The sequence below is a fragment of the Bactrocera oleae genome, chromosome 2, assembly GCF_042242935.1.
Source record: "Bactrocera oleae isolate idBacOlea1 chromosome 2, idBacOlea1, whole genome shotgun sequence".
NCBI lineage: Eukaryota > Metazoa > Arthropoda > Insecta > Diptera > Tephritidae > Bactrocera > Bactrocera oleae.
In genome coordinates, this window is record NC_091536.1 from 50,437,781 (window position 1) to 50,459,668 (window position 21,888).

General features: G+C 36.8%; 1 protein-coding gene and 1 pseudogene across 5 annotated transcripts in view; both read left to right on the top strand.

The window, feature by feature from the left end:
• The window catches only part of snky (ubiquitin protein ligase sneaky), a 154,857-nt gene that overhangs the window by 80,783 nt on the left and 52,186 nt on the right, over nt 1-21,888 (top strand). The gene's annotated exons all lie outside the window — the stretch shown is intronic.
• On the top strand, nt 12,246-13,384 carry LOC138859013 (uncharacterized; annotated as a pseudogene).

The window sequence follows — 21,888 nt, forward strand, 5'->3', positions numbered from 1 at the left end:
GCTGGTTTTAGCCCATCGATGGATATGTGTGCAGGGTTTCCATATAGTAGCACTTTGTATTATTTTTCGTATCGCTCAATGACTGGGAAACGTCGTATGGTGATGAAAATGATTATTTGACTTTGTTGTTTCGAATAAAAACGTGTGTTAAATTTACGAGGTCCTTTGAAATAAAGATTTCCTCTCGGAAATGCTTCTTTTAGCATTTTAACGAGGGTGCTTCAATTGTGTTCAAAACTCACCCGGGAGTCGGACTAGCTCACCAAAAACTATTTCTGCTAGAGTGGCTTAGACGTCTTCTTTAAATGCAGCTCGTAGTTCTAAGCGAACTGCAGGGAGTTTATCGTACCAACTGTTATTGTAGCAGAGAAGAGATAATTTAAGCTGTCGGGGAAATCGTTCGATAAATCTGTTTGATTGTGGGTGATAACTCGTTGTTCGTTGATGTTTGAAACCGAGAAGATCAGCGAGATTCCTGAAAAGGTCTGACTCGAATTGTCCTCCAATTTCCCCATCTACGATATTGCAGCAAAAATTATGTTTATGTCCACAATCTTTGACGAGCATTGAGCCTCTTTCTTTTCTTCTATCTTTGTTGTCTCTTCCTCTAATTCCATGTGAAAGACATATTCCTCAACGTTAATGTTTTCCGCCTCCATGGCCGCTCTCAACCGTGATTTTAATTCAGTTTTTAATCCATTTGTCGCCAAACCACGTTGCTCCAGCTCCTTTTTCAGTTGTGGAATCTTCAGATCGTTAAACTTGGTCATTTTCAAATAATTATCTCCTTGGGAATTTATTTGACATTCCCACTTCTGACACCAATTGTAACGAATTTCTCGATAAATCGTCTATCTGTAACTCACTCTTGAATCGATCACTAGATTGCTAAATTAAAGTCCCAATTTAATGCTGTACACTTATCTTTATTTCCAATTCCAACAACTTAACACTTATTGCTCGCTATTCGTTCTTACAACTTATTGCTTATAGCTTAATTGCTCTTTACACGGCAACACTCTAATTAGAACTGTGTCTGCTGCACAATCCGGCAGTCCTTATATAGTCAATTTTTAACTAAAATTCGCTACTGGAACAGTCTGGCAACTACGAATTCGCTGTCTAATTGTTTCTGGCAGTTTATCGTCAACTCTGATTTGTTCTGGTACTCGTGTTCGCCACAATATATTATACTAGTATTCAGGTAACAGTGATCAGCAGCAGGTGATGATGCTCCTAATGTGTAATGCATTATTATGTTAGCTTAATTAATGTACATATGTAAGAGAGATAGTAGTAGTGTAAATCTTAGGATAACAATGTAAAGTAGAATGTAGGATAACTTAACTCTTAGTTGTACTAATATAAATGAATTTAATACGAACTTGTGAATATGAATTAAATAAATTTAAAGATATTTTTAATGTGGATGGCGCCACATATCTCCCCTGCGCGAAAAAAATGCAAATGATAGCATAATTTTTTGTTTTATAAAGAAATTTTAAGCGTATTATTTTTTGACTTCTATGTATTGTAGTAGAAGGATCAGGATTAGTGTCGCTGGTACCTGTGTTGCATAAGTTGTATCCAGACGGTAGGTGTTCGATATCGTCACTACATAGATAAGCTGGTTTTAGCCCATCGATGGATATGTGTGCAGGGTTTCCATATAGTAGCACTTTGTATTATTTTTCGTATCGCTAAATGACTGGGAAACGTGGTATGGTGATGAAAATGATTATTTGACTTTGTTGTTTCGAATAAAAACGTGTGTTAAATTTACGAGGTCCTTCGAAATAAAGATTTTCTCTCTGAAATGCTTCTTTTAGAATTTTAACGAGTTCAGGTGCTTCAATTGTGTAAAAAACTCACCCGGGAGTCGGACTAGCTCACCAAAAACTATTTCTGCTAGAGTGGCTTAGACGTCTTCTTTAAATGCAGCTCGTAGTCCTAAGAGAACTGCAGGGAGTTTATCGTACCAACTGTTATTGTGGCAGAGAAGAGATAATTTAAGCTGTCGGTGAAATCGTTCGATAAATCTGTTTGATTGTGGGTGATAACTCGTTGTTCGTTGATGTTTGAAACCGAGAAGATCAGCGAGATTCCTGAAAAGGTCTGACTCGAATTGTCCTCCAAGGTTGGTTGTTATTCTAAGTGGAACTCCAAAGTAGGATATCCAAGTTTGCATGAGTGCATGTGCTACTCTGTGGACTGTGCCGTCGATAAGTGGTGCGGCTGCGGGATAGCGTGTGAATCGATGAATTATTGTAAGACATTTGGTGTGTCCGTTAGAAAGCGGGAGTGTCACCAAGTATATATGAATGTGTTCAAGCCGACGCCAGGGTGGTTGGAATGTTGCGATGGGCGAAATCGTATGGCGTGAAATTTTATTGCGTTGACATTGAATGCATACTTGTCCCTGTAATGCAGTCCTTGTTGATTGACGACCAAACATTTCTTTTTGTGATGAGGCGTCTTGTAGTTTGACGACCTGCATGTGCGACTGAATGAAGATTCTCGAAGATTCGCCGTCTTAGTTGTTGTGGAACGAACGGACGTGCTGTACCTGTGGATATGTCGCAGTATATAGAAATGTCTGTGGTATTACTATTGATTTCCGTAGCTGTAGTGGTGTGTTAGAGTTGCGGAGTAGTTGTTGAAGTTTTGCATCGTTGATTTGAGCACAAGCAAGTTCTTCGGATGTAACTGCTGTGTGAATAGCATCGACTCGAGATAAGGCGTCCGCAACGTTTTGTTTAAACCAGATTTATGCCGTATGTCGGTGGTAAACTGACTGATAAAATCGAGTCGTCGAAATTGCCATGGTGAAGCGCGTTCGGGCTTCTGTTTGAATGCGTGCATTAAGGGTTTGTGATCTGTGTAGATTGCGATGTGTCGTCCTTCAAAAATAAGTCGAAAATTTTGAACTAATTCGTAAATGGCATTGACTTCACGATCGTAGGTTGATTGTATTTGAACAGATGGTGCAAGTTTGCGACTAAAAAAAGCAAGTGGTTGCCAAGATTGGCTAATGCGTTGCTAAAGAACGGTACCAATTCCGAATTCGGATGCGTCTGAAAATATGACCCACTCGTCGTTGTCCGGGTGTGTCAAGAGCGTTGCGTTAGCGAGAGCTTTCTCCCAGTTTGAAAATGCGTTTTCAAGCGATGTGGTCCAATTTATTGAAGTTTTTCCATTGTTTTTAGGACCCTCGAGTAGCTTGTTAAGTGGCGCGAGTAAGTGTGCTGGGTGCTTAATAAATTTGCGGTAGAAATTGGGGTAGTCGATGATGACTGACTCGTTCCGCAAGTGGTTTTATTCCATGGGCGGAAATGGTATGCCCTAGAAACTCGATTTCTTTGAGACCTACGCCAGGAGTTGTCTTTATGTGATGCTGCGTTGTGGGCGAAATTTTTTTGGGTTCACCATCGGGACGTGTAATACTAGGGCATTCGGCAAGCAATTGCCAAAACTCAGATGATTGATTCGGCTGTTGGAATTTGATCGACTGTACAGTCACGCTTCTGGTTGTGCCTGAGGTGCATAGTCGAGTGTTTGTCGTTGATTTTTGAGGTCGACGAGGATGCCGTAATATGAGAGTAAATCGGCACCAATAATGAAACGCCTTGTTAGCGCTCTGCAAAGGCCGATTTTTAAACCGATTGTTATGACACCATAAGTATTAATGGGTGTTTCGTTAACTGCGATGAGTTGGTAGGGTAAACTGAAACTTCGGAACCTGTGTCCACCAGAAACTGCTTTCCGCCGCTAACGTCTCTCTGGTTCGTTTCCCGCTTTTTTGCAACCAGGTGTGCATTTTTGAGGCAGGTTGCCAAACTTTTTGTGGTACCAGCACTTGTTGCTGGTTGACATGACAGGAGAAACCGATCTGCTTCTGTTGATATTATGTGAACAAAACGTTTTCGTTCAGTGGTTTGATGGGTGTCCAAAATCTTCTGAAGATATTGCATGATGTGAGTGAGTTGTTGTTCTACGTCTGTAGGATTGGAGTCTTAAGTTTTTGTAAGCGATGTTGCTGCAATGTGTTGCCCTTGAGAAGGTTTGAGAACATCTTGTAAACGATCCGCGGCTTCGCTTAATGGTTGTAGCTCGGCCGTGCATTGTGAAAACAAACATGTTCGCGTTTGGTTGTCGAAGATGTAGGAAGGACGTTCTGTCGCCGAGACACTCACCGTCCAGAAGTTGTAGGATTTTGCTTCTCTCGACTTTTAGTAGCAAGCATAAGTGCAGTTTTTAAACGTTGGTATGGCTTATCGGTTGGTGGATTTAAAATGATGTCTTCAGCGTCGGCAGCTATGCGTGTGTCAACGAGATTGTGTGGTGGAATTTGTCCACTTCGCTCGTGACGTTATGATTGAGGAACTGTGATTTTAGTTGTGCGAACCAGGGGGCTGGGCTGTCTTGATTGAAGCGTGGAACACGTAAGTTATGTGTACACTATCATCCCAACCAGACACCACACAACAAAATATTGTAAATTGGACAAAATAAAAGATTAAAGAAAAACAAGTTAACATTACAAAAAATAAGATAACAAGTAGAGATAAAGAACATAGTGCAAATGCATACAAACATGTTTTGGTCCTTATGTTTGACTGTAATGATAACCCAGAGATTATCGGGTAAGCCACACAATTATGTTTGTTTGCATTCAATAGAAAATAAGATTACATTTAACAAATATTGTATTTCATAAGAAAATAGAAAAACAAAGAAATAGATTAAGAAAATTGTAATCATTTTAGTAGTTATATAAGCAGAACATAATTTGAAAAAGAAACAGAATAAAATATAATGTCACAGAAGTAACATCGTCGGCATTTTTATTTTTCCTCCGCTCGAACAACCAAAACTGGCGCAGTCGGTAAAAACAAACTGCAAAGTTAAGCGATACTAAAAACTGAAGTTTTTTAAGTTTCGTAAGCTTTAGCAACGGGAAGCAAATCCTAAGATTAGCTCCCATTTTAAAGATCTCTTATATATACACTCGCCAGAAAAATTATCCGTACACCTCGACATGAAAACAATAAACTGATACATTTGTGATCAAATAACTTATTATGTATAAAAATAGTATACAAAAGTTTTATTTAATATTTTTACTACACTTTCCATACGTTTTTTACTTTTAGACAAACACTTTAAAAGAATTCCCAGAACAAAAACTATACACAGTTACTTAAATTCAACGGAAAAAGTATTCGTACATATCAAAACGGGATAATTCCCTTGTAATATGGTGACAAATACATTCCCTTAAGCGCTTATATTGTATTGTATAATTGATCTCGAACCCTGACGGTTGACCTTAAAGTAATTATAATTTTTCATTGTGCATAAATTCGCGATGACCCCTAAAATTAAAGAAGTTAGTGCTGACGAAAGAAAAATTATTCTTCAACTCAGAAAAGAAGGAAAATCATTCCGAGAAATAGGTAAAATGATAGGAAGGACACATTCTTCTGTGCAGTATGTGGTGGAAGCATTCAAAAAAACTAAGTCGATTGTGCCAAAGCCACGCTCTGGTCGGCCGAGTATATTAACCGTTCGAGAAAAACGAACAATATTACAGTCAGTAAAAGCAAATCCTCGACTTACTGCATCGAAAATATGTGAAAATATTAAAAATTTGTTCGACAAGGATCTCCATGAAGATACTGTACGAAAATTTTTGAAGAAAGATGGGTATCACGCACGTGTAGCGCGTACGAAGCCCTTTATATCCGAAGTAAATAGACAGAAACGTATGGATTTTGCAAACAAATATTATATATCAGCAAGCCTCGGGAGTTTTGGGAACGTGTCTTATTCACCGACGAAAGCAAGTTTTGTGCTTTTGGCATTAAAGGAAAAAAGTTGGTGTGGCGTAAGAGTGGTACTGCACTTGATAAAGAAAATCTTTTACCCACCGTCAAACATGGCGGAGGAGGTGTGATGGTATGGGGGTGTATGGCGGCAGAAGGAGTAGGCAAACTCGTTTTTATAGATACAATAATGGATCAATTCGGCTATTTAAGTATTTTAAAAAATAATTTGAAGGAAAGTGCTCAGCAGTTGGGCTTGGTGATGATTTTTGTTTCCAACAGGATAATGATCCAAAGCACACGGCGCACAATACCAGGCTTTGGTTGCTTTATAAAATAAAAAATCAATTGCGCTCGCCACCTCAATCTCCAGACCTCAACCCCATCGAGCATTTGTCGGATTTACTGGGGCGCAGAATCCGCCAACACACCATAACCTCCAGAGAAATGCTCAAAAATGTGATCATAAATGAATGGGCGAAAATTACAAATCATGAGACATCCAAACTAGTTCATTCAATGCCACATCGACTTGCCGAGGTCCTAAAACGTAAGGGCTATCCTACTAGTTATTAGGATATTAAATTTTTCCAAAATAATTTAATTATATTTAATTATAATCAAAATGTACGAATACTTTTTCTGTTTCATTATGTGACCTTTTTTTGTTTTTGTTCTGTGAAATTTTTTTTAAAGTGTATGTCTAAAAAAAAAACTCATGGAAAGTGTAGTAAAAATACTGAATAAAACTTTTGGATACTATTTTTTACATAATAAGTTATTTGATCACAAATTTCTCAGTTTATTGTTTTCATGTCGAGGTGTACGGATAATTTTTCTGGCGAGTGTATATATATAAATATATAAGTCGGTCGGCACAGATAGCCAAGTTTCATAAACTTAAGTTTCTACACAAGTTATCTGGAACGTCGGAGAGCGACTCCGAGGATTACAATTTGTGAAGGCGAAGAATAGCTTCATTCCGCCCATCAACATTACCAGGAAAAGTGGGATTAAAGATTAATGCCCCACACACAGAAGACGCAGAGAGAGCGAAGTGCACCATACAAAGCAACAACAACAAGTTCAGTTGTATCAAAAGAGGATACATCAGCAATGAATCCAGGTGAGCAGCAACCACTTCAGATGACAGGATCGCAAATTTTGAAGGAAGCTTCAAGAATCATGGACTTTGACGGCAGAGATTTATCATCGTTCATCAGGGAAGTTGACATGATCCTTCCTTTATTCAACCCCAACCCATCAATGTTGGAATTTGTAACGCAGCGACACGTCAAAACAAAAATTAAAGGAAAAGGAGCAAGTGTCATCCGGCCTTTAGGACCTACACCAACATGGCAGCAAATGAGAGAAGAACTCATAAAGAATTACCACACCCTCTACAATCAGGCGATTGTACTACGAAACTATAACGTAAGTCAATATTTTCAAAATTTAAAAGATATTTCGGATCAACTAAATTTAAAACATGAATTCGAGAGGATAAAGCCTATAGAATTTTCTCCAAGTTTAATTCTAAAAACATTTTTAAATAGGATACACCCCAACTTAAGCAGTGTAGTGATTAGTAGAAATATAAGCACCATTAGAGAGGCTTTTAGCGTTCTTCAAGAGACAGGTTTGCTAATACAATTTGATAAAAGACAAAACAATTATCAAAGAAATAATTATAGAAATTTTTCAAATAGAAATTCTTTGGCTCACAATTTTGGCAATTTCAATATTAAAGAGTATATGCAAAGTTCCAATAATTTTCAATTTGGACAAAATCAGCAGAGAGAATTTCGTAACAATTCTAACCAAAATGACAATTATCAACAATTTAACTTTGGACAAAGTAGACAAAATAATTCTGAGCAATTTAGCTTTGAACAAAATAGGCAAAATAATTCTCAACAATCTAGAAGATATAATTCACTCCAAAGGAGACAAAACCCCCCCGAACCGATGGAAATAGATCACGTTCAAGAACAAGCAAATTTTCGGTTGCCAGCCCAAAACAATCGTTACCGATAATAGAAGTGACCATAAAAAATTCAAAAATTAAATGTCTTATTGACACAGGGTCTACAACATCATTATTGAAATATAATGTGTTAAAAGATTATGAATGCATTGAGCTTGATAAACCAATACACTCTAGCACCATTAAGGAAAATTTTTCCCTAAATAAAGAGTTAGTCACCCCAACCCCAAACGAATTCAATGAAAAAAGTTATATACCTACATTGGAAACTAACCAACATAAAAAATAATAACTTTGATGCTATAATAGGACAGAATATTTTAAAACCTATTAAAGCAATAATTAATTTAGAAAAGGAGTATGTAGAAATAAACGGCAACAAAATTAAATTTATAAACTCATGCCCTTACAATTACGAAGATATTAATATACTTACAGAATGTAAGGAGAATTTGCTAGATATTTTATCAAATAGTGACATGAATGAAGGAGAAAAGCAAAAATTAGAATACATTCTAAAAGCAAATAGCGATTTATTTTTCCAAGAAGGTAAATACCTTTCTTATACTCATGAAATTCAGCATGAAATTGTTACAAAAACAAGTAGACCAACTTATAATAAAATTTATAGATATCCCCAAATTCATGAAGAAGAAATTAGTAGACAGATGAACGAGATGTTGCGCCAAGGTATAATTAAAGAAAGTAATTCCCCGTACAACTCGCCTCTTTGGATTGTACCGAAAAAGCAAGACAATTCAATGAAGAAAAAATGGAGAATAGTTATTGACTACAGGAAGCTAAACGAAGTCACTATAGATGACAAATTTCCAATACCCCATATAGAAACAATACTCAACAAACTTGGAAGAGCTCAGTATTTTACAACATTAGATCTTGCAAAAGGCTTTCATCAAGTATTAATAAAAGAAGAAGATAGACCAAAAACAGCTTTCTTTACACCCCAAGGACACTTTGAATTTATAAGATTCAGGTAGATAAATGCAAATTTTTCGCGAAAACAACTGAATTTCTAGGTCACACTTTAACAACAGAAGGAATACAACCAAATTTAAGCAAAATCGAAAACATATAAAAACTAAAGTTGCCTACTACATCAAAGCAAATTAAATCATTTATAGGTATAACAGGTTATTATAGAAAATTTGTAAGAGATTACGCTAAAGTAGCACATGGTTTAACAAAATATTTAAAAAAGGATATTAAAATTAATACTCGCGATCCTCAGTACATATCATCCTTTGAAAAACTTAAAAATCTATTAGTAAGCCCACCAATATTGAAATATCCAGACTTTAACAAAAAATTTGGCATTTCAACTGATGCAAGTGACTTTGCAATTGGCGCAGTATTAACCCAGGACAGTCATCCTATAAGCTATGCTAGTCGAACACTTAACAAACACGAAGGAAATTATTCCACTACAGAAAAAGAACTACTGGCTATTGTCTGGGGGGTGACATATTATAGACCATACATTTACGGCAGAGCAATTGATCTCTTAACCGATCACCAACCACTTAAGTGGCTCCAAATAAAAAAAAAGGGAAAAGACATTAACCCAAGATTGCAAAGATGGTTAATTAAACTAGGTGAATACAATATTAATATAAATTACGTGAAAGGAAAGGAAAATAACGTAGCCGATTTTCTAAGTAGAATAGATAGTAACACAGGCGAGATTCATTCATTGGAAGAAGACAACATAAGCACAAATGCTACAATCCACTCTCAAGAGGAGGAACTAACTGATCATTTTCCAATTTTACATACTATTGTAAATCGCTTCAATACACAAATCATTTTAACAAAAAAGAAAATTATGGAATCTGAAGAACTAGGCAACATTTTTATTAGCGCAGAAGATATAAAAAATAATAATTTCATAGATCTTTGTCGTAGGCTCATAAATAGTGGAAAAGTAGGTATTTTTTCTTATTTAACCGATAATCAGTACAATATAGTTCAGCAAAAGCTTATCCAAATATTTAATAGACAGGTAAAGTTTTTTAGATGTGAATTCCATGCTAAAGATATGAAAAATGAAGAACAAGTTTATAAACAAATTGCTCAATATCATTAAAATGAAACAGGCCATGCAGGTATTAATGAAAATTATGAAAAATTGAAAAAACTAATATACTGGAAAAATTTGAAAGTTTTGATTCAAAAATATATAAATAATTGCGATGTTTGCAATAGAGCAAAATATAATAGAAAACCTTTAAAACCAAAATTTCAATTAACGAAAACACCATCAGATATAAATGAAATAGTTCACGCAGATATATACATAATTAAAAAATGTTACTTCCTTACTTTTATAGACAAAATTGCGAAATTTGCTATGGCATTTCAGCTAGAAGATAGAAACAGTATAACTATTATAGAAAAGCTCAGATTATTCTTTTCTATCAAAGGAAGACCCAGAAAGTTAATATTAGATAATGAATTCAACTCAATTAACATAAAAGAAATAGAAGTTCATTTTACAAAACCAAACAGTCATACTGGGAATTTAGATATCGAAAGATTTCATAGTCTCTCTCCGAAAGAATTAGAGTCCTAGAAATTGAAAAACCAAGCCTTTCGACAGCGGAAAAAGTATTTCAAAGCATAGAATGGTATAACAAATCTTATCATTCTACAATTAAAACCACACCTCTTGAGGTCATAAATGGAAAAACTGATAAAAATTTGATCAAAGACACTATTCAGAAGACTAAAGAAAAATGCATAGGAAAACTAAATAGAAATAGAGAAGAGTTTAATAACACTCAAAAAGAAGGTTACGTAAAAAATTATAAAGCGGTTCAGCACAAATACGAACCAAGGTATAGAAAATTGCCATTAGATAATATTCACCCGACAAATATTAAACGTCCAAACAAATTTTTTAGGTCAAATACATCTTCAAAATAACATTGATGATAGCAATTGTAATAATTAGTAATGCAGCCAAACTGGAAGTACATCAAATACATACCGACAATGGATACGCAGAAATTATCACCAACACTAAACAGATTGTTACATCATCTGACCTCGTAATTCACATAATTGACCCTCGGGAAATTCTTTACATACTAAGTAATATAACAAAAATCTCGCAAACATATTCACATCTACATTACTACACCCTATCTAATGAAATTGAAATCTTGAGAGGTAAAATCAAAACATTAATCCCAAGAAAAGAAGTTAGTAGAAACAAGTAAGGAAGAGCTAAGTTCGGATGTAACCGAACATTTTATACTCTCGCAAAGTCAAATAGTATACTCGTTTGAGATTTCTTTGTGGATTGACTGATATTTTCGGTAGAAGGTCAACTATAGGCACTGGGGTCCACATATTTAGTACTTAGGGGCTTAAACAGTTTTGGTTCGATTTAGACAATTTATGGCCACAAGGTGGCATACTTTAATCGCATTATTCACGCAAAGTTTTATCCCGATACAGTCATTGTTGCCTGATTTGCATAGTGGAAAGTGAAAGAATCAGATGGAACTTAAAATGGTGTTATATGGGAAGTAGGCGTGGTTGTAGTCCTATTTCGCCCATTTTCGCACTATGACATAGAAACATGAAAAGAACGTTATGCACCGAATTTGGTTGAAATCGGTTAAGCAGATCTCAAGATATGGTTTTCACCTAAAAGTGGGCTGTGCCACGCCCACTGTCTAATTTTGAACGCGGTTCCTGTAAAGTCATCTCATACCATCCCAGAGGTAAAATTTAATGTCTCTGGCGTGTTTAGTGCTTGATTTATCGCGCTTTTAGTAGTTTTTAACAGTACCGTTATATGGGGAGTGGGCGGAGTTGCCACCCGATTTCAACTAGTCTCACACCGTCAATAGAAGTGCTTAAAACATTTGCTTCCAGTGAATTTTATTATTATAGCATTAGCGGTTTAGGAGATATGCACATTAAACCTATTAGAGGCGGGACCACGCCCACTTAAAAAAAAAATTTGACTGCAGATGCCCCTCCCTAATGTGATCCTGTGTACCAAATAACAGTCTTGTATCTTATTGCGGAGCTTAGTTATGGCAATTTATTTGTTTTTGATTAATAGCGTTTTGTGGGCGTGGCAGTGGTCCGATTACGCCCATCTGCAATACCAACCGTCTCACGGTACCAAGAAACATGTGTACCAAGTTTCATAAATATATCTCAATTTTTACTCAAGTTACAGCTTGCACGGACGGACAGACGGACGGACGGACAGACAGTCACCCGGATTTCAACTCGTCTCTTCATCCTGATCATTTATATATATAGGTATAACCATATATCTAACTCGATTTGTTTTAGGTGATACAAACAACCGTTAGGTGAACAAAACTATTATACTCTGTAGCAACAGGTTGCGAGAGTATAAAAAGAGAGGTTTAATTAACGGTATAGGTTCTGTACATAAATTTCTATTTGGAACGATGGATGATGGAGATAGAATAGATATTGAAAATCACCTTAAGAAAGTAGATGAAAATTTACATAATTCAATTACAGCTCTCAACCAGCAAATAAAAATTAATAATTTCTTTTCGAACACGTTCACAAAATTAAAACAAATTATTGAAGACGAAAGAAAGAATTCTTTAATGTATCAAGAGAGAACAGACAAAATATTGATTCTTCATGAACAAACAATAAAGATAAACATTTTCAAAGACACAGTAAACCAGATTCAGGAAAACATTATTTAAGCAAAAAGTGGTATTTTTCACCCAAGCATTTTAACAAATGAAGAAATTTATAATTACAACAAAGACCTCAACAAACTTCAATATATAAAATTATGCGCCTTGGAATATAAAGAAAATTTGTTAATGTTCGTGGTCAAAATCCCAAAAGAATTTAAATCGGTACAATTAAAAACTTTTATTCCTATACCAAATACAGCAGGCAAAGAAATAACAGCAGAAATTGAAAATGTTTTTGAATACAAAAATGTCATTTATAAATTCGAAGAAGCTAAAACACTCTATGAACTACAAATTTCTAAACATTGCATCTACTTATTAAATTGTGAACTTATCAAAAATAGCATTACAGAAATTTTTCAAATTGATGAAGAAACTATTTTAATAAAAAATGCAAATGGCATAGAGCTAAACCAGAACTGCGACAACAGAAAAATTAAGTTGAAAAACACTACATTGATTCATTATAATAACTGCACAATTTAGATCCTATACCAAACATTCTCATATACTGAAATATCATACAATCAAAGATTTTATTATCCAAACTATGATACTCACAATTTCACTAACAAAATTACAATTAACGACCTTGTATTTAAAAACGAAGAAAATTTAAAAGAAATTAATGACTTTAAATATCACAAAAATATCTCTGATATTGGAATATCAATTTTAAGTTTTATTGTGATTATAATAATAATTTTAATATCTTGTAAAATTAAAAAAAGAAAAACAATACTATTCAAACTCAGGAGAGTTTTCAATTAAAGGAGGGAGGAGTTATGTGTACACTATCATCCCAACCAGACACCACACCAAATTTTGTAAATTGGACAAAATAAAAGATTAAGGAAAAATAAGTAAATATTACAAAAAATAAGATAACAAGTAGAGATAAAGAATATATTTATTGCAAATGCATACAAACATGTTTTGGTCCTTATGTTTGACTGTAATGATAACCCAGACATTATCGGGTAAACCACACAATCATGTTTGTTTGCATTCAATAGAAAATAAGATTACATTTAACAAATATTGTATTTCATAAGAAAATAGAAAAACAAAGAAATAGATTAAGAAAATTGTAATCACTTTAGTAGTTATATAAGCAGAACATAATTTGAAAAAGAAACAGAATAAAATATAATGTCACAGAAGTAACATCGTCGGCATTTTTATTTTTCCTCCGCTCGAACAACCAAAACTCGTACTGTCGCAGGGTGGAATTGTTTGCCAGGAATATGGAAGCTTTCGGTAGGTGTGGTGTGTCATCGCCGGCAGGCATTTTGGATAATATTTAATTCATAAAGATAGAAAATAATGAAATAATAGTTACGAAATGTTTGTAATGCAATGCAAAACGCTGCCAGATAATGGTTAGGTGGTGTGACTTTAGCCTGATGCACCTTCAGTAGTGTGGCCATTATTGGTAATGGGGTGCTTACTATAAATTCCACCGTTGATCCAAGGCTACCGCTAAAGTCCACGTCGGGGTCACCAATTGTGGTATATTGGTTTATTTATACACATCTAGGCGACGTGATAGCCAAAATCCAACTGACATGCTTAGCTTAGAATTTAATATTATATATCAATATTTAGGTAACGGTGATCAGCATCAGGTGATGATGCTCTTAATGTGTAATACATTATTAGTTAGCTTAATTAATGTACATATGTAAGAGAGATAGTAGTATTGTAAATCTTAGGATAACAATGTAAAGTAGAATGTAGGATAACTTAACTCTTAGTTGTACTAATATAAATGAATTTAATATGAACTTGTGAATATGAATTAAATAAATTTAAAGATATGTTTAATTTGGATGGCGCCACATATCTCCCCTGCGCGAAAAAAATGCAAATGATAGCATAATTTTTTGTTTTATGAAGAAATTTTAAGCGTATTATTTTTTGACTTCTATGTATTGTAGTAGAAGGATCAGGATTAGTGTCGCTGGTACCTGTGTTGCATAAGTTGTATCCAGATGGTAGGTGTTCGATATCGTCACTACATAGATAAGCTGGTTTTAGCCCATCGATGGATATGTGTGCAGGGTTTCCATATAGTAGCACTTTGTATTATTTTTCGTATCGCTAAATGACTGGGAAACGTGGTATGGTGATGAAAATGATTATTTGACTTTGTTGTTTCGAATAAAAACGTGTGTTAAATTTACGAGGTCCTTCGAAATAAAGATTTTCTCTCTGAAATGCTTCTTTTAGAATTTTAACGAGTTCAGGTGCTTCAATTGTGTAAAAAACTCACCCGGGAGTCGGACTAGCTCACCAAAAACTATTTCTGCTAGAGTGGCTTAGACGTCTTCTTTAAATGCAGCTCGTAGTCCTAAGAGAACTGCAGGGAGTTTATCGTACCAACTGTTATTGTAGCAGAGAAGAGATAATTTAAGCTGTCGGTGAAATCGTTCGATAAATCTGTTTGATTGTGGGTGATAACTCGTTGTTCGTTGATGTTTGAAACCGAGAAGATCAGCGAGATTCCTGAAAAGGTCTGACTCGAATTGTCCTCCAAGGTTGGTTGTTATTCTAAGTGGAACTCCAAAGTAGGATATCCAAGTTTGCATGAGTGCATGTGCTACTCTGTGGACTGTGCCGTCGATAAGTGGTGCGGCTGCGGGATAGCGTGTGAATCGATGAATTATTGTAAGACATTTGGTGTGTCCGTTAGAAAGCGGGAGTGTCACCAAGTATATATGAATGTGTTCAAGCCGACGCCAGGGTGGTTGGAATGTTGCGATGGGCGAAATCGTATGGCGTGAAATTTTATTGCGTTGACATTGAATGCATACTTGTCCCTGTAATGCAGTCCTTGTTGATTGACGACCAAACATTTCTTTTTGTGATGAGGCGTCTTGTAGTTTGACGACCTGCATGTGCGACTGAATGAAGATTCTCGAAGATTCGCCGTCTTAGTTGTTGTGGAACGAACGGACGTGCTGTACCTGTGGATATGTCGCAGTATATAGAAATGTCTGTGGTATTACTATTGATTTCCGTAGCTGTAGTGGTGTGTTAGAGTTGCGGAGTAGTTGTTGAAGTTTTGCATCGTTGATTTGAGCACAAGCAAGTTCTTCGGATGTAACTGCTGTGTGAATAGCATCGACTCGAGATAAGGCGTCCGCAACGTTTTGTTTAAACCAGATTTATGCCGTATGTCGGTGGTAAACTGACTGATAAAATCGAGTCGTCGAAATTGCCATGGTGAAGCGCGTTCGGACTTCTGTTTGAATGCGTGCATTAAGGGTTTGTGATCTGTGTAGATTGCGATGTGTCGTCCTTCAAAAATAAGTCGAAAATTTTGAACTAATTCGTAAATGGCATTGACTTCACGATCGTAGGTTGATTGTATTTGAACAGATGGTGCAAGTTTGCGACTAAAAAAAGCAAGTGGTTGCCAAGATTGGCTAATGCGTTGCTAAAGAACGGTACCAATTCCGAATTCGGATGCGTCTGAAAATATGACCCACTCGTCGTTGTCCGGGTGTGTCAAGAGCGTTGCGTTAGCGAGAGCTTTCTCCCAGTTTGAAAATGCGTTTTCAAGCGATGTGGTCCAATTTATTGAAGTTTTTCCATTGTTTTTAGGACCCTCGAGTAGCTTGTTAAGTGGCGCGAGTAAGTGTGCTGGGTGCTTAATAAATTTGCGGTAGAAATTGGGGTAGTCGATGATGACTGACTCGTTCCGCAAGTGGTTTTATTCCATGGGCGGAAATGGTATGCCCTAGAAACTCGATTTCTTTGAGACCTACGCCAGGAGTTGTCTTTATGTGATGCTGCGTTGTGGGCGAAGTTTTTTTGGGTTCACCAGCGGGACGTGTAATACTAGGGCATTCGGCAAGCAATTGCCAAAACTCAGATGATTGATTCGGCTGTTGGAATTCGATCGACTGTACAGTCACGCTTCTGGTTGTGCCTAAGGTGCATAGTCGAGGGTTTTCGTCGATGAGTCGTTGATTTTTGAGGTCGACGAGGACGCCGTAATATGAGAGTAAATCGGCACCAATAATGAAACGCCATGTTAGCGCTCTGCGAAGGCCGATTTTTAAACCGATTGTTACAACACCATAAGTATTAATGTTAAGTTAAGTGTCTTAAGTTTTTGTAAGCGATGTTGCTGCAATGTGTTGCCCTTGAGAAGGTCTGAGAACGTCGTGTAAACGATCCGCGGCTTCGCTTAATGATTGTAGCTCGGCCGTGCATTGTGAAAACAAACATGTTCGCATTTGGTTGTCGAAGATGTAGGAAGGACGTCTGTCGCCGAGACACTCACCGTCCAGAAGTTGTAGGATTTTTCTTCTCTCTCTCGACTTTTAGTAGCGAGCATTAGTGCGGTTTTTAAACGTTGGTATGGCTTATCGGTTGGTGGATTTGAAATGATGTCCTGAGCGTCGGCAGCTATGCGTGTGTCAATCAACGGCATTGTGTGGTGGAATTTGTCCCCTTCGTGCGTGACGTTATGATTGAGGAACTGTGATTTTAGTTGTGCGAACCAGGGGGCTGGGCTGTCTTGATTGAAGCGTGGAACACGTACTGCCGCAGGGTGGAATTGTTTGCCAGGAATATGGAAGCTTTCGGTAGGTGTGGTGTGTCATCGCCGGCAGGCATTTTGGATAATATTTAATTCATAAAGATAGAAAATAATGAAATAATAGTTACGAAATGTTTGTAATGTAATGCAAAACGCTGCCAGATAATGGTTAGGTGGTGTGACTTTAGCCTGATGTCACCTTCAGTAGTGTGGCCATTATTGGTAACGGGGTGCTTACTATAAATTCCACCGTTGATCCAAGGCTACTGCTAAAGCCCACGTTGGGGTCACCAATTGTGGTATATTGGTTTATTAATACACATCTAGGCGACGTGATAGCCAAAATCCAACTGACATGCTTAGCTTAGAATTTAATATCTTATATCCGTATTTAGGTAACGGTGATCAGCATCAGGTGATGATGCTCTTAATGTGTAATACATTATTATGTTAGCTTAATTAATGTATGTAAGAGAGATAGCAGTAGTGTAACTCTTAGGATAACAATGTAAAGTAGAATATAGGATAACTTAACTCTTAGTTGTACTGATATCAATGAATTTAATATTAACCTGTGAATGCATGAATTAAATTTAAAGATATGCTTAATGTGAGTGTAATCACATATATTTGTAAATTTGTCTTATGTATGTAGATATGTGCACTCACTACTTCATGTGAAATCTCGGTCAACCAATGACCGAAGTTCACGTTTTTTGCTTTCATGTCAAAGAGCCAATGAGTCGAAGGACTGACGCGACGACAAAGCGTCCCAACATTGTGTTGTTGGTATAAAATTCGAGATGTGCCGAAAAAATAAATGAACGCTGATTTCTAGCTTATTGCATGTGCGCCAGCGTTCATGAATGAAAATGTTCTTGTGAGATTTACTACAAGTTTAGGATTTGTCAATTTGGCTGCCATATTCATTTCTGCTGCTGCTCATACTATGTAAGAGAATTGTTGTTTTTGTACAAGCAGGTTTTTACTTTTTCTATTGGCTAATGTAGGGCTACAAAGCTTTTTTTGTAGCCGCGTGAATATCGAAAAAGCGAGATATTTTAGCAATAAATATGTAAGTATGTACACAATGCAAATACAATTATTAACTGCATTGAGGTGACTGACTTCTAATGCTTGCCCTTGAATATTAGGCAAATAAGTAGAGAGCAAGAAATAGCAAAAATATATAGAACATATGACCGTATAATGCATTGGTTCTCAATCGGTGACCCAACATCCCGGCCCAGTTGAAAGGCATTTCAAACAGGTAGAAGGGCTAGCTTGTGAACTGGTCGCCGAATGATTCCCTTCGTTGTTCGAATGTCCACCACACGCACTTTAGAGTCCTTTCCTGGAATACAGTTTATAACTCTTCCAATATTCTATTTTTGTGGTGGTAAGTTGTCTTCATGGATGATAACCATTGAGTTGTTGTTGATGTTTGGTCGCTCCGTAAATCACTTTGATCGTACTTAAAGTTCGTTTGTGTATTTATTTGACCACCTGTTCCAAAACATCTGTTTAATGCTTGTGACCTGATTCCATCGTTGTACGTTACTGATGTTAGCTGACAATCTCCACGCTGGGAGTGCCCTAAGTAAACTACCAATAATAAAATGCCCCGGAGTTAATACTTCATAATCATTTGGATCCGATGACATTGGTGTTATTGGACGAGAATTTAATACAGCTTTTATCTCAACCAGGACTATTGTTAGTTATTCAGCTGTGAGTCTTGCATTTTTGATGGTGCGGTTGAGATGACCCTTAGCCGATTTGACTGCTGCCTCCCAAATACCGCCGAAATGAAGGGCTCTTGGAGGAATAAAATTGAAATTTATAAATTCATTAGCACAATATTTTACAATTGCATCTTTGTTTTCGATTTTAAATAAAAATGACTTTAATTCAGCTAGTTTGTTGCAAAGACCCACAAAATTTGTTGCGTTATCGCAAAAGATGTCAGAGGGTAGACCTCTTCTTCCAATCATGCGCTTCAATGACGCTAAGAATGCGTCCGTGGATAGATCCGATACTAGTTCGATGTGAACCGCCTTTGTCGCTAGACAAACGAAGATCCCAATGTACGCTTTAAAAGGTGTTTTGCCTCGAATACGCAAATATACGTTGACTGGTCCTCAGAAATCAATACCGCACCGCGCAAAAGGACGAGATGGAGTTAAACGCTCGACAGGTAACTGTCCCATTACTTGGTTCATCAGCTTTGGCTTGTAGCGTATACAATGTGTGCATGATCTGATGATACGTCTTGCTAAATCGCGCGCATTGACTATCCAAATTTGAAGTCTTATCAGTGCTACGAGTGCCTTTCGTCCTGCATGGTAGTGTTTCCGATGTAGATGACTAACGTAATGCACAACAAATTCGCTTTTGTTTGGCAACATTCCAAAATGTAATTTGTGCTAACAATTGTTTTGAATGCTGTTCAGCTAGATATAACAAACTCCGTATAGCAAGATATGGTGCAGCAGCCATTCCATGCGTTACAGTATTTAGTTGATACGTGCGAATATCTTCAGTTGGTGAACTTCTCCACAGAATATACTGGAACTTTTGATCATCTTCGTGCATTAGTACTTGGCGATTCATCTTGACTATGTCGGCAGTGAGTGCAAACCTGTGGAATCGAAAACGAATAAGAAGAAGAGAAAGTTCGCATTGAATTTTAGGGCCAACCATCTGAATAACGTTCAATGATTTTTGGGATGTGGTTCGACAGGAAGCGTCAAATACAACTCGAAGCTTTGTTGTTGTACTTGTTGGTTTTAGCACACAATGATGTGGTATATAATAATGCGGTTCGCTGAGATTTGGATTTTTTACAACACTCATATGACCCAAACTCTCGTAGTCGCTCATAAATTCAACGTATTGTTCTTTCAATTGTGGTGATTTGGCTAATCGACGTTCTTGTGCATTAAATCGTCTCAATGCCGTTGTATATGACTCGCCCAAATATGTCGGATAGTCCTTGAAAGGTAATTTGACAACTATTCTGCCGCAAGGTCTTCTTGACACAGTTGAATTGTATATGTGATCGCAACTTTGTTGTTCGCGAGTCCAAGGCTCTGGTATGGTAGTGATTTCTTCCAATTTTCACAACTTTTCCAATTTGGCATCTAAAGATTCATTGGCTAAAAATAAACAAGATGGGTTGGATATGTTGTTACTGCCCGTCTTATAGCGTCCCGAAACAATCCAGCCTAATAGTGTTTTTTGCAAGATTGGTAAATTAGATTCAGTTGAAATATTGATTTCAGGTTCTGGTTGATAAGCAATGTGCGATGTTATGAAAAAAGTCAATGGAAGTTCGAAACCAGTGACTTGCGACTTGATATTAGTTGGGGTTTTGAATTTAATATTTGTTGACGATGAACCGAAGCTTTGAATCCGTATGATTTGCTTACTTCTTGGCAGAAGCAACTTTTGCGAAAAATCATCTGTGATAAAATTTACCTGTGAACAGGAATCTAGCAGTGCTGTACCCAATCTGTAGCTCCCCGATGCATCACGAACGAAAATGTTTGCTGTTGCAAGGATGACGTTATCCAACGATGAATTATTCCTGTGTGTATGCGCGACTGCCTCTTGTGATGTAAATACCTGAGTAGGTGTTTGTAGGACTGGAGTAGAACCGCGGTGGAGTAAACTGTGGTGTTGTCGTGCACAAACCTTGCACCGGTGTGATGATGGACAATTGGTTACTCGATGTCCTTTTGATAAGCAATTGATGCAAAGTCCAATTTTCTTTGCATGTTCGAAACGTTGAGTAATGTTCAGTGACTTAAAGCGTTCGCAATTAAAAACCTGATGGTTGTTACTGGAACAGAAATTACACGATATGTTGGAGCAGGAAAATGTATAGCGTCTTGGTTGATTCCTTGATTTCGAAGAGGGATATTTGTTAGAACCTTGAGTTGACGAGGTACTAACATGCGTGTTGTCCAGTGATTCCAGGTATTGGCAGTGTCTCTCCAAAACTGCGATGCAATTCTCCCATGATGGCAGCGTTCTGAAATCTAGCGACTCCTTCCACTTTTTGTTGGTCTGTTCATCAGACTTCTGCAAAATTAAATGAATAAGCATAGCTTGCCATATTTGGCTGTCGGTACCTAGCGATGTCAAGGAACCATAAATAGCTGAAGCTTTATCAATTAAACTTCTTAGCTGAATGCCATTTGGTTTCATAACTGCTGGTAAATCAAATAACGAATTTATTCCTTCCAAAAAAATTAGTGTTTTGTTACCATACCGTACCTTCAACCGTTCTAACGCCTTCGGATAGTTTTCATTTGTCACTTGAAACGCATTTACTGTTTCTAAGGCTTGACCTTGGAGACAATTTCCCAAATGGTTGAATTTTTCAATATTAGTTAAATTAAATTCACGATCAATTATTTGCTTGAACGAAATGATAAAATTTTGATAATTCGAATACTTGCCATCAAACGTAGGAAGCTTAAGTGGTGGAAGTTTTGAACTTGATTGTACCACTCAAGTTGTGTCCGAAAGTGAAACGTTGTTATCTTCTTCCAGTTGCGATTGGATAATCAATTTAGTTGTGATGTAAAGTTCTTCCAGGTCAGCACGTCCTCCATCATCAGCATCCAATCTGTCGATGACAGTTTGAATTGAGAGAATCTGCTTAAAATAAGACTCCAGGATGCCCAAACGGCATTTGTATTCCGCAGCTGAAAGAGCCTTTCCACCTGGTCGGAAGCTGGCGTCGACGATATTTTTAATGCGTTTAGTAAAGATTTCTAACGGTGACTA